The 18,182-nt window shown below is 32.3% G+C and overlaps 1 protein-coding gene across 3 annotated transcripts in view; it reads left to right on the top strand.

Annotated features, from left to right (window-relative positions):
• Positions 1–6,301: 6,301 nt before the first annotated feature.
• LOC139907202 (uncharacterized) overlaps positions 6,302–18,182 on the top strand; it is a 192,444-nt gene continuing 180,563 nt past the window's right edge. For 2 of the 3 annotated variants that reach the window (XR_011783655.1, XM_071893437.1), the window contains exon 1: positions 6,305–6,441. The gene's annotated coding sequence lies outside the window, so the exon portion shown is untranslated. Of the gene's footprint in view, positions 6,442–18,182 lie in introns of all 3 variants that reach the window. The other variant, XM_071893436.1, reaches the window with a different exon arrangement.

Here is an 18,182-nt window from a genome sequence, read left to right as displayed (position 1 = left end):
AAGTCCTGGATCACACAATGGATGTAGTCCCCTGTCATGGCGTCCCACTGCTGGCTGACAGTGGCTAAGACATCCTTGGTGTTTTGATAACCAGAAACTGTAGGCCTTCCCCTAAACATGCGCCCAAAAGAGTGAAGAGGGGGGTCAAAAGTCTTAAAAAGAAATGAAAAGACTCATTTAAAAGAGTCTTGCCCGGGTTTCTTCGTCTCTAACGTTTAGGACTTGTTGCCATTGTAAACAATGGTCCTGGAGACAACCCACTGCATGGAGTGCACGATCGGAAATTCGTAGAGCACATTCAAGTGTCGTTTTCTAGACTTCTACGCAAGCCAGAGATTTCGGTTTATTTTGTATTGTAACTAACTGTTTATGGTTTAATATATCGAAATATGAATTAATATCAATTACTCAAATTAATTAATTATTAAACTAGTAAGTGCACAGATTTCAATGGACCATCTGGTACACATACGTAGGCTGCTATATATATTTCTGGCCTAGGCTACAATGAGTGTTACCAGGTGCAATTTGACATTTTCTTTGGTAAGTTCGCCATTTTTGTAGCATAATCGTTTCAGAGGGCTTTGACGTACGAGCATCATTTGTGCTGTTTAAAGCGACTTGAAAAAATTAATTTGGCAAAAAAATGGAATTAATTCATGAACATTTTCGTGCGATCATTTTTCACAACTTTGACGTGGATTATCACGACAAGAGTGCATTGATAACTGAAATCTTTGTATGGGATGAAGCACCATCCTATAGCACTGTGAAAAACTGTTTTAATGAAGAGCCAAACAAAACGAAATTTGTTGGTGGAAAAGCACTTTGAAGCAAATAGTAGCCTGTTTCTTCGGCAAAACTGATTATTTGGCGACTGTTCCACTTGAGCATCGTTGGACGGTCAAATCTGAGTGTTATATCACAGTTTGTTTGCCTGGAGTTCGGAGAAATTCGAAAAACGAATAAGAGAAGACGAATCATTGTTCATCATAACAATGAGAGCTCTCACACATCGACTCAAACCAGTGCCTTTTTGACGACCAAAACGTCGAATTGATGGGTCATCTGCCGTACAGCCCTGACTTGGTACCTAATGACTTCTTTTTATTCTCGCACATTAAGAAAAAATGCGCGGTCAACGATTTTCGTCGTCAGAAGATGCTGTTGAAGTGTTTAAAAACCATGTTTTGTAGGCGTCTCAATCGGAGTGGAAAAAGAGCTTTGACAATTGTTTTGAGAGCATGCTGGAGAATATTTTGAAAAACAATAAAACCATTTTTGATGATAAATATTTGCATTTTCATTATTAGGACAGAAATATATATAGCAGCCTACGTACAAGTCAGTAGTGGAAAATAAGATATCAATATCACAATGGAGAGTCTCCGTCTTTTCAACAGTTTTTTATCCACAAATATTTTTTGTTTGGATTTTAATGTCTACCAAGATTAATAGAAATACAAGGTTAGACCATCATGTATAATAGGGCTTACAAGAATTTTCAATTTGATGTACAGTACCAACTGCTAAGCAAGACAGACAGCTTTTGACGTCATAGGTATAACAACAGTACTATAATAGTAACAGTCAAGGAAGGCGATACATAGCTACTCTTGCTAACAGTTACACTCATTGACGTCACTATTAAAAAACGTGGTGGAAGTCAAACATGAGTCGGAAAAGCGATATGGTATATTTTTATATTTCTATTTAACTTGCTGTCTACTATGTATTCTTACACGTGAATTCTATCTTTTTTATTAACAGTGTATTAAGCTGTCTTAATCCTGGATCCTAATTTTTCTCTTAATTGTATACTAGCGGTAGTACTCAGGATTGTCCGGAGTAATTATGCATCGACTTGCAGACAAAATATACATTAATAACATAGGTGATACCTCCCAATAAATTCTTAATGTACCTCTCCATTTTTCATGAGCTACAAATCTACTCAATACTCTCTCCTCAAGAATGAAAGCTTAATAATTACAAGTTGATATTTTTCTTTAGTAGGATAGAGTTAAAGTGCACACTAGCTGTGCTTTATCTACCCACGCCGTTATCATTAATGTATCACACAATCTTTCATCCAAAAAGAAAGATAAAAGCCCCGAAATCATCTCGTAGTAAGCCAAATAAGTCAATCATACCAATTGCTATTTATCTCTTAAGTCCTCCCAGACTATCATTGTCATATTATTTCTACATGATTTTTAAAATGAATTCGAAATATATATTCCATTATATTAAAATCCTATTTTATTCGTCACTACAGCTATGTAATGTTTTATTTAAATTGCAGCTACACAATTGTATTTCTATATGATAGCAAAAAAAAATTAGTAGAAAAAGTAAGATGGTTAATTTAAAGGGCTCGATTATGAAATCACGCCCTCTTTGAGTCGCCTTGGAACCAAATGTCGTTGTCATATAACATATATACAGCAACTGTGACATCTGTAACACCCTTGGGCTGACCATACGTTACATCCAAGAAACCAGGAAGAAACTGAAGGTTTTGAAGAACGCCTGGAGGACTATTTCCAAGTTGAAGAGGTAACAGGAAGTTAAGAGAGGTGGAGTTCATCAAGAAGTTACTCACCATCATTGGCTGGTCCCAACGAGGTCCTTTGTCTCTATTCAAAAGGAACTTGAAGTAAGTGACAAGACAGTGACGGCATGTGTTAACGAGGATCTTAATTCCCAGTTTTACAATATGCAAATTGGTTAGATTGGTGCCCTTACGGAGCCTCCCCCATCTTTAAATGATGAATTAATTTGTCTTAATTTGTTACATACTAATAGATGTCCCCACTCAATTCTGATGGCCACCATCAAGGAGCTCTTTGCACCCATGACCAGGGACCTCTTCATCAACACTTTCTCCAGCTTCAGGGCTGAGTACAATCATATTGAGAAAGCCTCAAGAAATTTGATCTACAACGACTTTATTTTTTATTTGAAACCAAAATATTAAAAATTACGGATTTTATGTTGTTTTTATTAAATACAAGAGAGGTCGCGGAGTTCATCTTCGAGCCCTGTGTATTTATAATTAGAGATCTTCTTTTTTTTTTTGTAAGAACGCAAGGAGCGAGGAGGAAATTGAATTGGAGGAATTGTGTTTAAATTGACTTATCTGCAGAATTCCTAAAATACAAATGAATACGTCTGTGCCATTTTTCCTTCAACTGAGATGATGGGGGAAACCCATATTTTATTAAAAATTATACAATTTTTTTAATTTAAATGGTCTCATCATAACTGGATTTTTTTAAATTGATGAAACCGGTCCGGTCCGTCCCATGAAAAAAAAAACCACAGTCGATGCTTGGTGAGGAAGTGTGTTTGACATACCTTCAAGCATTATTAGGGCCTAAAAAAAACGAGATTGATTAATTATTTATGAAATTACTTAAAGTACATTTATATGTCACTCTATGAAAAAAATTGTTATTTCATATCAATGTGGAAAAAAGTACAACAAATTAGAAAGGGTATTAAAAAAATACCTTTCTTTTTAAAGGCCTCATTAAAAATAGAAAGAAATATTACGTTTTAATAATAACCGTCAAAAATGAAATATTGACACAGTGTACAAAAAAGGCTCTAAAAAAGAAAAATGAAAGGTTTCATATTTATTTTTAATGTTTCTTTAACTCTTCATATAAAGTTACACCAATTAAATAGTACATTATTACAATTACTCCGTCAAACAGAGGAATTATCTTTGAAGTCATTATATATCACATGAGGTACTGAGGGGGATAAAATATGTCTTGTCGTATATAAAAATAAAAGAAACCGAAAATAAAGGTGGCACTCTTGACCATTTGAACAAGGTTTAGGGGGAGAGCGGTTAAGGAATTCTAATTTTTCATTAAATTAGTTATAAGTAACTTTGAGAGGAAATAAATAAACACAAATCCCACTCCGGGTATATAAAGGACATATAGGCTCAAATTACTCCGATAACGATCCTCAATTCTACTCCAAGTCCAAAAACAAGGACGTTCGTAGTGGTTTTACTGGAGGGGCTAGATTTCACATTCGTAAAAGAGATGGTAGAAGGACTCTGCGTGCTTCTTACTAACTGTGCTAAGCCTATCTCATTTATCTGGTTTAGACTTATTTGTAAATACTATGACCAAAAACACCGGAGGGGTTGATCACTTATTTTTCTCAAGCTCCCTTCTAATAAGGTGAGTGTAAGGTTGTGTGAGTTCTAGAAAATATTTTCTCCCGAGCTCGTTGTACATTGAGCTCATACTTTATTTTCCAAAAACAAAAACAAAAAAAACCTTTGATATTCGGTTGGGAAAATAAAAAAAAATATATTCAACCTTCCCCCCTCCCCCAAAAAAGTAAAATCCTATTTCCTACTCTGTCTTAATGTATCCGCCTATAAAGGGTAGTTCTTTTAAACGTTCACAATTTTTTCTAGCCTCATCCCATACCCCTCCAACCCGATTTTAATACAAATACACAGTAATAAAAAGTAAGTCCCATACGAATGATACTCAAACACGTTAGTTGCTCATTAAGCTTCATTAAGTCTTCTTTTTATCGGGAACAAAAATGTTCTGTACATTTGTGTATTTTGTACAATTTAAATAGTAATTTAATGTTTTTTTGTTGAAAGAGGTCGGTTGCCCTATTCAATTTGTTCTAAAATTCCCAAATCCTGTGGAGCAGGACCCACTGATGATGATTTCCCGGAAGGATTGTGATCTGAAGCGGCCAAAATTCCCCAAAGTTCTGCTTTGTTGAGAAAATGATTAAAAAATGAAAAAAAAAAAGGAGAATCCCGACCGATCTATGAATACAATCACTGACAGCATGCACGTAGCGTCCCATTCAACTGTCATAATGTCATCAATGAGTACCTAAGGTACCACAGCTATGTATGTAGCAATGAACAGCTTATAACCCCGTCAAACAGGGAGAAAAAGGTCAAACAAACCAAGGCTTTGAACAAATTAAAACAGAAGCCTCCAGTGAAAAATCTTGTTTGGTTCTTCTCAGACGATAAAAATTTCTGTCAAATCTACAACTCGAGGAACGATGGATCATTGGCAAACAGTCCTTATAACGTCTCTAGTATCATGAACGCCAAGTTATGGGTCTACGCGTATTATCAGAGACGGTCACATTATACCATACTTCATCTTCAGGTAGGGCCTGAACGTCAGCACATGTCAAGGTCTACATTAGAGTTTTGCTCACCAAAGTCGTTCACGGATCCGTAGCCTCATGAAAGACCGACCTTGGATATGAGAGCAAGACAGGCGCCCTGTTGCAACAGCACTCGATTTTATTTATTCGCCCCGCCAAGTTCTTGTCCTCCAACTTGTCCAGACTATTTTGTCAGGGACAATGTTGAATGGATTTCCAGTGAAGATCCCCAGAGCATCACAAGATCCATGAAAACTGGGATGAGGAGGGCATTCCGTACTTTACCTAGTGGGACGGTCAAGAAGGCAGTGGGACGTTTCCAGGGACGTTGTGAACGCATGGTTCAACCTAGCGGCAATTATATTGATTTGATTTTGGGGGAAATTTTAATAAAAACTCTCAAGAGATAAAGTCGCAGGAGCGTTTTACTTTTTTTCCTCAGCTTGTGAAAACGTTTAGACCATTCTTTAGACGGATATTTAAGGGAGTTATAGTTCATTTTTGAGCTAATACAAAGGGTTATAGTATGTAAGACTGGCATTATTTTCATAGGAAGGGGGGATTTTATATAATGGTCACATCATTTGAGGCGTCTGCAGGGGGCGAGGAGGTTACACCGCTTGGCTTTTTTCACGATTTTGACTCAGAAGTTTTACATTTTTTTTTATGGATGCCTCATTTGACTGGTAATAGATACAATTTTTTTTAACTTTAGACTTAATTTTTTTCAGAAAAGACTAAATTAAAAAACAAAACGATAAATTCACTTTTTTCTCTTGAAAGTTATCACATTTAATTTTTTTTTAGGCAAGAAGAAATTTGCTGTATTGCCATAACTATAAAAATGCTACAAAATGCCTTCATGGTTTTAGGGCCACTAAATACAAGCAAATAGGTAGGTACATAAAACAGATGCCCCAAGTATTATTTATATTTTACGGAGCAAACACTCAAATAAACACAAGTACAAAAAAAAAATCAGAAATGAGCGTCATATACTTTAAAGAAGAAATACTCACCGTGTTGTAGTATGAACTTTATAAAACACTTATGAGTCGTCGAGCTTCCCTTCCCCCCCTGCTTTTACTCTGTCTTTTTTCCCCCCACAACTCCTTATATTTTTGTTAGTTAGACCTTGAATACCGTGTTGATAGCATTGATTTGTTTTTTGAGGTGTTGAATTAAACAATATGAATAAGATGTAAATTATTTTATTAATTAAAACCTACTCTGTATTAAATTCAATATATACAATTAAATAAGGTAAGAATCCGTCTAATTTTTTTTTAATAATGGGAGAGAATGAGTTACTTATATCCAGGAATGGGATTTTCGTAGAAATAAAATACAGTTTAGCAATTAATAGGAACAACTGTTCATTTTCTTTATGTTCATGCCTTTACCGCCTATCTTTGTTGTAAATTGGTGTAAAAATGGCTAATAAAATCTATATTTTATTTTAGAGGGTCCTTGAATATCGAGGCTTTGAGCAATAAGAGAAATCCTCGATGTACGGAAACTTTTTAGTAACAAAACCTATAAAATGGGATAAATTATTTTATTTTTTAAATGATTTTTTAATATAATTATAAAATTTAATCATAATCGGTTATTTATTTGATTTTTAATCTGGTAATTTTAATACTGTAAAATCTAAATAATCGGAACTTTACCAACATTTATTCTGCAACCTTTTACATTGCAAGATTATATAATAAGTAATAATCAAAAGTTTTAAGTCTATTTATATAAACAAGTACTTAAGGACAGGACACTAAGCCTCACCCCTAGGCGGCAAAACTATGAATAAGTATGAATAAGCTCATTAACAAATACAAAAAATCTTGTTTACCTCAATATATTTAGTTTTTATCATTTATTATCATAATATAAAAAACCGCGATACGAGTGGAATGTACTACATTATACAGGGAGTCAGGATAATTAAAGCCTTATGTTATGAGAAATCCGTGGTATTTGAAACCGCGTTATGAGGGAAGCTCCTGTATATTTTAATGCAGTTATAATATTTATTTTCCTTTCCAAAATCATATAACAGGCCGATGATGTTCACATTAACAAAGGTTTTAATTCAGTAATACCAGAAGTCTTGCTCTCACCTTCTCCTCGTACCTTCCAAAAATCCCATCCTTACTTATATCCAATGCAGTAGCCACAGAGGTAGGGGTTACTCCCCCATGGAGTATTCGAATTGTAAAAAATGGGATGTCGGTGTGAAATTTCATTAAGTGACAAATTTGAAAATTAAATATACTTTAAATAGATAAAAATATCACTTTGTAAATAAATTTGTCATTAGAATAAATATTGACACATTTTAGTAAAAGAGGCCCATTAAAAAAAACAAAAACATGCTAAATACTAAACAAAAGTCGTTCCATAAATAATAAACATTTTTCTTTTCATGAAAAAGAGTCTTTTATTCTTTAAAAAGGCCTATATTATATTTTAAAAAAGAAATCGCATGTTAGAGTCGGTTAAATTGGGGGTTAGCTGTGAAATTAAAAAAAATAATGTTATATTTAGTGATGAAAATAATGTGTATTTTGGGCATGTTAAAAAGAAAAGATCTCGAAAATCAACATGGTAACTCTGACAACTTGAAGAATGTTTTTGAGAAGATCAACTTTGCTGTCATAACATTTCATTAGACCACTACAATCAGCTGTCACAAGGGAGGAGATGGAAATGCATAAGGACATTGGGAAGAATTACAGCGATGTCGATCTTCAATTCTACTATGAGTCCAACAAGGATTTACAATTTTGTCGCTCCAACAAATCTTCGTTTATGAGCTCACACGAATTTTCAATCAGGTTTGAATATAATTGAATGTAGTAATCATTTTTAGATTAGCAAAGAAACAAAAAAAAACCCGGGCTATCTAAAAATTACACACGATCTATATCCTCAGCTTTGAAAACATTTTTTAAGTAATAAGATTTATGTATGCACAGCAAAAGTTGTATGACTTGATAAACTTAGTAAATATTTGACATATTATAATTATTTGTTTTTTGCGGGGGAAAAAAATGTGTCTGACAAGACAAAAAAAAAATAATAAAATAATTGTCAGATTTGTCACAACGTGAAATGTTTTTCTTTTATATATATAATTTTAGGAAAAATATTATTTATTAATTTTTTGAACCAGGGGTGATAGTTAAAGACTACAAAGGCCCACCTTTAAAATTTTATTGTAAGTATAAGTAATATATATTAGCTAGAAATATTAAAAGACGAACGTATAATTGTAAAAATACAATTTAAAAAAAGTAAATAATATGCTGCATGTGTATTTGAAATCTGGATAATTTCTCCCATTAGCTGACAAACTGTGCATGTATATTGAGACCTCCTTAAAAGAAATAAAAAAATCAATTGAAAAATGACCCTTCAATAAGACAAAAGAATCGAAATGGTGTCTTTACATCGCGTGGAACACACCAACAGAGATCCAAAACGTTACTTAGGGAGGCAGGCAGACTATTTACAAAGTCATACCGGCCAATAATGACGATATTGGTATGGAAGCGAGATCAACAAGATGGTGTACCAGTACACATAATAAAGGCTAACAGTCCTTCTTTTTGACATGGCCAAAATGCTCCCGATTTGAATCAACTTGAACCAATTCCTATTGTGTTTTGTGTGTACAATAACACATGGGCTCAATAGTCCCGGGTTTTAAGCATAGATTGCACAAACGTTTTTTAATCAATCTCATTTTCAGTAAGTACCAATCTTCAAAAGACAGCTATCGAATTTTGAAGACACTTTGCAATTTAGTTTGTGAGTTATTGTGCTAAGTGCAATCACGCTACTTGGGTTATTTTGCAATCAATGAATCAAATACAATTGCGTTTTTTATGGGGAAAATTACCGTTCAAGCTAACCAATGGCTTAAAAAGTGCTATGGAGACTCTGGTCCATTATGCGAATAAAATAAGATATAATAAATTTAATATTTGAAAAATATTAAAAAAATAATAGTAATTTAAAAAATCCAATTTTGAACGATAAAAAATATGTTTTTATTTGTTAAGACCATGTGTTATGTCGTGTGACCTATGTACTCAACATCCAGAAATAAATAACTGTATCAGGACAAAAATATTCACTGATTCTCCATTTATGAGGATGGGAATAAGCTCGTTCAGGGTTGCAGACTTGTGCTGTATACTTTTTTCAATCGGCTGATGTAAGAAAATCATCTTTCACATTTTTGGAAACGTACTTTCAAATATTTCTGAACAAATATGGGTACTATGCCAGATGTCAGTCAATGTAATTACAGCGCTAGATCAAGGCCATTATCCAAGAAGATAGAGTCTGCATTGAAGATTAAAAATGGCAACACGTGGTCCAATATCTGTACAAAGTTTAGTTAATTTAGATTCCCTATTAAACTTGATAAAATGCTAGATTCAAATGTATAATTTTCAATTAGGCCACAGTATAACTATTTATCTAAGATATTAAAGAATTATGTAAAAGTGGCTTTATGTCACCCTTACTTTCCTGAAAAAATAGGGCTGGTAAAATACGGGGTTGTACTACGGTTCACTTCGTTTTTACCCTCGTTTTGATGTATAATCACATATTAAATATTCTATTAATATATAATAAATTTTTTAAATTAATAGATTTAGATAATGAGGAATCTTTTTATATAAAAAATAATTTATGTATTTGCTTATACGAAAAAAAGAAAAAAAAGATAATGAGTTACAAAATGATAAAATAAATCCCAAGTGACGGAGACCCAGTGGTATGGTGGAGGGATAACTTAAATCATTTTCCCAATGTTTCCAAGTTAGCTTCACGATACCTCGCAATTACAGGAACATCCTTATCAAATAAAATAATTTTTTCGACAGCTGACGATATTGTGACAGCTAATCGGTCTTGTTTATTACTGGAAAAGGTATACCATTTTATCTTCTTGCAAAAAATAAATAAATTATAAATTCATGAATAATAGTATTATATAACACTAGTATATTTTATATCAACCTTTGTCTTATAAAAGTTAAGAGTATATTTATACAGAAAATAAATTATTAAGGAATAAAATATCGAAAAAACTTACATTAAATCAAACCATTTTACTATTATGCCATACTAAACCGCGTACAGTCAAGGTTGTACTGCAATTTTTCCTTTTTTAAAGACAAATATTGAGTTGACGACAATTAATATCGTTAATATTTCAAATCGTGACAATTTTTTTTGACAATATCCATTTATTTTTTGACAAAAAAAGTTGTCAAAAAAATTTCACCCCAACATTTGATTTAGCGGCTGTATAACACTTCTTTATATCTCCTCTCTCGTAGTTATGCCCCTGAATACAAATACAGTCTAACCTTGTCTAACATCCACTTATTTCAGTGACTCATTGCACTAAGCAGCCTTATCTATTTTTAAATTTAGAATAGTTACAAAATAAGAAACCTGATTTAAGAAGTCACTTGTATTAAGTAGTCACTTTAATAAAGGTTTTACTGTAGTTTTATAGATAACTATTTATTGACAAATGCTGTTTCAAAGTTATCACAAATGTTTTACATCTCCTAAAACTTTTTGAAGTACCTTATAATCACTTAATAAAAAAGACATTCGTTATTTAAATTTATTTTTGTGAAAATTTCTGAAAGATAATTACGAATTTACAAAATATTTTTATAATATTAAGTTGGGGTAAAAAAATATTTTAAAAGTTTTCACTCTCTGAGCAAAATATTAATTGCATCTGCAGCAAGATACACAGCCTTTTTCTTAAGGATCCCCTGTTACAAGGATAGATAATGGAAAAGACTGGAGGCATTGCTAGATTTGTCCTACAATGGTCATATAAGTTCTACTCAACCTTTAAGTATTTAATTAGTAGATACCTGACGATGAGGACAAGAAAATCAAAGATATATGTAGTTGCTGTTTGTTTGTCTCGATGATCTTATCATTTTCATGTGTCTATATTTTGTTGTGGTGGACATTAGTATATTTTATATAGTTTGTAATAAATTGTTAATATTGAAGGGTTGGGCTTTAATCTAGGAGATTAATTTTAAACTATAATGTTTATTTGTGATTAATTTTATTGCAATCTCTCTTGATATATTTTATAATTATTTAATTTCTACTAGCAGGAACACGCTATCTTAAAGATAGATTGTATTTATATTTAGCTTGTTTATGTTAAAATTCTAAAAGAAAACGATCTACCGTAAACTATAGATATTTAATAGATAAATTTCTATTGTAAAACCTCATTGTATAGAACATCTTTTTTTTTTTTTCTGTCCATTTGATGTAAATATAATCAAGTCAGTACCCCTTTTGACACTGTTGAAAATTCCAGTTATAATTGACCATTTGAAAATACTGATTTTGGTAAATACAGAGTAATTTTTCAAATGTTTGACCTTGTGATTTATTTATTGTCATCGCCATTGCTTACTTGTCATACTCCTTCTTCAAACATAATGAAGATTGAATATACATACGAACATTAATTCGCTCATCCTCTTCTTAATTACCTTTTTAATTCGTATTGAATACACGTTGTTCCTTTTTCTATTATTACAATAATTTGTTTTTTTTTTAATTTTAATTTTTTTGGTGCATTTTCCAATCGACAACCCATACCTTAAAAAACTATGAGATACCGGGAATCGATCTTGTATTATGAAAAAAATCAACTTATTTGCAAAAAAACCAAACTTGCCCTCCAGTACCCAGGAATCTGGTCTGATCAGAATTAAACATAATTTTACGTACATAACTCAAAATTCTGAAAACTTTTATTTCAATTTCTAAAGTCTGTGTTTGTTTCTGAAATAAATGCCTTGAAAATAAAGTCAGACCCCCCAAAAAGTTGTCTCCCCCTTTAAATTAAAATAATATATATTTTTAATACTTTATCAGGACATTATAACAATCCCAATCTCACCATATTTTCAGTTTCACATTGTATTATAAACTTTATAGATATACATTTGAATAACAATTTCAAAAATATTTTAAGACTATGTAGGAAAAGGTTATATTAAATCTTAATACATGCCCAATCAAAAAAAATATACACATTTTTTTTAGTTTTAAATATATAATTTCTTAGCAACATTCAACGGAAATTTATATAAAAAAAGTTTATTTTCTGTTAAATTTAATATGTGTTTTTATTCATATCAATCCACAGAAAAAATAATGCAATGTAAAAAATATCCCTTTCATTGTAGGATTTTTTTTTATTATCTTTTTGTAAATTGTGAATAATTTTTTAGCAAGGAACAATAGAGACATACATTTGAAAGCTCATTTAATTTTTATAAATTTAATGCTATGTTTAAACACGAGCATTTATTTCATTCAATCATCAGAAAAACACAATAATAGGTATACACTTTTTTAGGAGGACTTGTGTATATTATTTCTAAAACAAAAGGTATTCATGGAAAGAGTGAAAAAGTTCAAACTATCCAACAATTTTATAGTTTATTAACACTCCGTTAGTGAACATCATTTTTTTACGTCGTGCATTTGCGTGGATACAACCCAAAACGAATAAATATGTTGCGTTTTCCTCAAAAAACACTATGAACTTTAGTATCAAATAACGAATCATTTAATTTTTTGATGATTTGTATAACTATTACAATTTCTTATATTGAAAACGCTATAATAAGGAAGATATGATAAAGTAAACCCATGTTTTTATTAAAGTTAAGCTGTGTTGATCTTATGGCAGTGATTATGTTTATTCTTAGTTTGATGATCATCAATTCGTGTTTTTGATGGATGAATAATTTTGTATTGTATTTGATGGATGAATAATTTTGTATTGAATTTGATGGACTTTAATATCAGGGTTAGTAACAACTAATATACAATTCCTCACATCATTTATTCGGTTAAAAAATCTATTTATACTATTCATTATTCAAAAAGATTGATGAATATCACGAAGATTGACCGTATATCAAACTAAATTGCAAAATATCAAATTAGGAATGTACATGTAGATCAGGGCTCGCAAGATCACTACCCCGACGCCCCAGTTCTATGTACTCTTTCACTCAGACTACTAAGACTTTTCAATGCCTGCTTGATCACCTATCTAAAGATATATTCGATATCTTAGCGGGCTAGGTGTTGCTTTTATTGAAGTTAATCCTTAGTCCATCAATAGTCATTTGTTAAAATTTGTAAAAGAGTATTTTCCTACATGAACCGTTTGAAAACTGTATACTGAGTATGTGTATGCAACCCTGAATGAGCTTATGCACATCCCCATAAATCTGTTGAATATTTTTGTCATGAGACAGCAATTTATTTTTGCAAGCTGAGAAAAAGTTGTGTATAAGGTAGCTACGACCCTGTTTGTACCTAATATAATTTCCTGGGGCATAATTTTCTAGCGATACTCCTTGATCTAATAGCCTGTTAACAAACTGAGCATGTATGAAAAAAAACCGAAACTGTTGAAATGAAAGAACAAAGACCGGGGCTAATAGAAGCGCGGAACCTGAATTGGACACAACCTTGGTTATATGCCCATACCGGTAGTTGCATAAATACGCGGACTATTTATGGCAAATAATTAAATACGTAATAAAATTCGTATGACGTATTTTTTTGAGAATTATATAATAGATAATTTACTCTGGTATAAAATTTAACATAATTACTGAATAAAACCTTCATTTGCTACTATGACACCCCCCAAGCGCCCGCGGAAGGCCTTGCACACATTGATGATGTTATGGTCTTCCATGGCTGCCCATTGCTCATTGACGCTGGTCTTCAATGAGTCCAAATTCGGGTGGCAGGTAGCGCAGGCCTTCTTCTCAATTTGCCACCACACACTGTAGTCAAGGGAGTTCAAATCAGGTGATTGAGGAGGCCAAATGTTTTTGTTCCAAAATGGCATGTTGGCAGCGAGCCAATCCTGAGTCATTCCAGAGGTATGGGCAGGTCTTTCAGATCTTTTCCCTCCTGGACAAGCTTCTAGACCTTGAACACAGTAGTCCTGGATTGTCCAGTGTCCTTGATTATCTCCTTGACAGACCTACCGGCGCGGAGGAGAGTGACAACTATATGACGTTTGGCCTCGTCATTCATCGTAAACGACTTTGTTTGATGCGAGTAAGAAAAACAAAAACAAAGCCAAAAGATTTACCGAGTTACTTGTGCAAGAATTTTTTATTTCTGGTCACGGAACCTCGAGATATAAGTGTTTAAAAATTAGTCCGCGTATTTATGCAACTACTGGTATATATTTCATTTAATACCAATGGCTAACTTTTAGTCACCCACAAGGGAAGTTATTTCAAGAAGTTGATGCATCAGTTCTGATAATGATTGAATTATCTACCATTTTGTGATATATTAATCGAGATTACCATGAAGGGTAATCTGTATACATCGTAATTAGTCCTGTTTCTTTTGTTAGAAACTATTTCCCAGCAGATGAAAATATACTCTCACAAAATTTTAGCCTCCTAAGTAAACGATGTGGGCATCCTTAAAGGACACACATACATAAACTCTTTCATTTATAAATATACAGATTATATTATACCTTTTTTTGCCAATATTTATTGATAGTACATGATGGTATTTCCAAGACAACTTTAGAATTTTATTTTTGAACAACTTGATTCTTACGCATGATAAAAAAAATAATGTTGATACTGCACACTGTGTAAAATATCTATGTATATAACTTATGTATGTTCAATTATGAATTTACACATCAATAGTTTTTCAATGAATTACTATCAAACTTTTATTTCAATGTATTTTTTTGACAAATTTTGCAATAAATTATTTTTTTTTTTTAATGCTTACAGTGCTTTAATGTTAATATGTAAATATAGATTGCACAATTTTTGGCACAAGTTTTTCAATTTTTTTTGTAGAGAGTATGAGATTTATTTTCTAAATTCTTTTGTTTTTTGTCTCTCTACCTATATTTTTTTGGATAGTTTAAAAAAAAAATATATATATTTAGATACCGGGTGCGCCCAAAAATCTTTATACTTCGTTTTTGCTCCATAAATCCAGGTTTTTTAAATATGCTACAAATTTTCCGTTCAAATACTAAAAATAAACAAAAAACTAGGTCTTCTTAAGGGTCTTAGAAGCCGAGAAAATGCTATCTGAACAGGACCAACGAATTTCGGTCCGTGGACTTTTGGACGCTTGCAAGAAACCAAATTGAGGAGAAGTTGTTACCATGGGGCCAGCACACACGTAAAAAAAGGCTCAGAAGTGGTTGAAGGACAACTTGTTTTTCTGGTCAAAGAAAGTTTGGCCCCCTACTCACCTGATGCCAACGCATTGGAATTCATTTTTAGGTGCTTGTCGAGTCCAAGGCCTGCACCGTCTGTCAACTAAATATCAGCAACCTCAAGGACACTGTCAATCAGCAATGGGATGCCATGTCTGATGGCTATAACTGTAATGGGTGCAAAGCCTTCTATGACCACCTGGAAGCCATCAACGCTGCCAAAGGGGCTACATCGATGATTAGGTTAGCCAAGATATCATATTAGTTATTTCTATTTTGTTGCCATACCTTATTAAACTGGTTGCTGAAATACATCATGATAAAGCTCTAAATTTAAAGTTTAAAGATTTTTTCACCGCACCTGGTAGTAGAAAAAGTAATTGAATAGTAGAAATGTGAGAATTGAATACTCATTCCAATACAATACGTGGTCTGTCAACACAAATAGCCAACTATTTTACTTTTTTTTTAGTTTATTCCCACTTGCTCATCTCAAAATAATTGTTTTGTTCTTTTCAACAAATCCAACTAAAGATAAATATTTTATATAAATGAAAAAAATAATAATAATAAAAAAACGGAGTTTTCTCCAATTATTTAAAAAGGCATGAAAAATTAAAAGTTATTAAAAATCTAGTGAGTTCCCTTTATAAAATAAAAATATAACATGTGTAACAGTTTAAAAGTCCATTCTGTCCATCTATCTCAAGATTGTTGGGTTCAAACGAGCAGGAAGAACATACTTTTTGGATTTGCATGCATACACCATTGCGAGAGTCTTTGCTATTTGCAATCTGACACCTTGAGACTTACGAGTTTTGTTTGAAAAGTATGAGAGATGGAACCACTGGCACGTATCGAGGTGATGTTTCGTTAGTAGCATCTCTTGGAAGAACACACACCAACTTTCAGGCAGAAGAAGTGAGCCTCTAGATTTTAGTTCAAGAGGTGGACGGCTATTCATGAGAGTATCCCCCTCAGACACCATTTTCTTGATTACTTAAAAATTAGATAAACAAATCAAATTTTAACACAGTGTTATAAAATGTTCAGCGTACCTAACTTTATTTTTTTCCTTTCTCTGCAAAACTCGACAGAACCTCTCAATTTGCCAAAAACCAAGTGCTCAAATTTCAGCGTTGCACCCGGTACTATTAAAATTTATTGTTTAAAAAATATTAATAAAGCAAAGCATGAATGTCTGTAATTACAACAGGGAGTCACTGGCTGTACTGTGAATAGTGCTCCATGAGGTGTATACTCAACCTATTTTGATCTAAAAAATAACAATGTAGTTGTATTAATGAAATTTGTCAGGGGTGCGCACTGTGCATCTATAACAAGAGCACTTTTTCCATTTGTTGCTGGCCCCTTATATATATATTCATAATTTATTTGTGTATGTATATTTTAAGGTTTTAATAAAAAATAAACACTGGTATGTTAAAATGAATTTTGTTTGTTTTTATTAAAGAAATACCCTTTCTACAAAAGTACTCATTAAGTCATCAGTCATCCCAACATATTATTAATTTTTTTCTCAAACTCATATTGAGAACTCTTTTATTCTTGATGAAAAAGCACGTCATTTGGATTGATATAAGTAGTGATGAAAATTGTGTGCTTGATGAGCATATTTAAAAAATAAAAAAAATAATACGAAAATGAACATGGTAACCCTGACAATTTGAATTATGTTTTTAAAAAGATCAGCTACAATTAGCTGTGACAAGGGAGGAAGGGGGGGAGAGCAAAGATTCCCAATTCTACTCTGAGTCGAACAAGGACGACTTACAATTATAACACTGCAAAAAATCTTCAAGGTAACTCCAGATCTTTTATGAGCACACACGAATTGAATATATTAAGAAAAGGAACTTCACCACTCTGGAATTGAGAAAACAAAACTCATTCCTGAGATTGAAAATCTCCCCCCCCAAAAAAAAAACCAAAAACCGGAGAATAATACTGAGGATTTATCTTTCATATTATTAAATGAAAATTTGTATTTTAGCCACCGCCAAAATACTTTGGCAAAGACGGTTACTACGGCTGGTTCAAAATAAAGTAGAAAAACAAGGCTATATTTTGAAGTCCAAGCTTATTAAATAGCCCTTCATAAAGCAAGGCAAGGATAGACTTATTTGCTCCTCTAAAAAATATATACTTAAAAGCGGAACAATTAAATTTTCTCTCGTTTAATATTATTATGTCTTGCAAAAAATATAGCACATTACAACTTTTATTATCCTATATCCCTTGATAAATGTCTCTACAAAGAAGATTACATTCCCTTTTGATCATTTTACTTTATTGGATTTTGTGTTTAAATTATATTACATATTATAGGGATAAAATTATCCTTATAAATTAAAAATACAGCCTACCTGTTATGGACTTGATTGAAAAATACCCTCTAATAAATTACAATAATGGGGCAATTATATTGCTTATTGATGGTTATTTTATAACTGTTATATAATACAAAAATAAATTCAATCTAGTTAATAGTTTAGATATTTTCATAGTCTTAACAAATTGAGATATTGAATAACAATAGGCTCTCTACTTTGCAAACCTACGTTTATTCGATGGAGTATTTGTTCCCCCCAGAGACTGAATTATCCTTGTAGAATGATATATTTTAAAATTAAGAGCGGATATCTTATGGATTATTCAAGGAGTT

This window comes from Lepeophtheirus salmonis, chromosome 14 (genome assembly GCF_016086655.4).
Source record: "Lepeophtheirus salmonis chromosome 14, UVic_Lsal_1.4, whole genome shotgun sequence".
In the NCBI taxonomy this organism is placed as follows: Eukaryota; Metazoa; Arthropoda; class Copepoda; order Siphonostomatoida; family Caligidae; genus Lepeophtheirus; species Lepeophtheirus salmonis.
The sequence above is the reverse complement of the archived record's forward strand: the minus strand, read 5'-3'. Positions and strand labels throughout refer to the sequence as shown.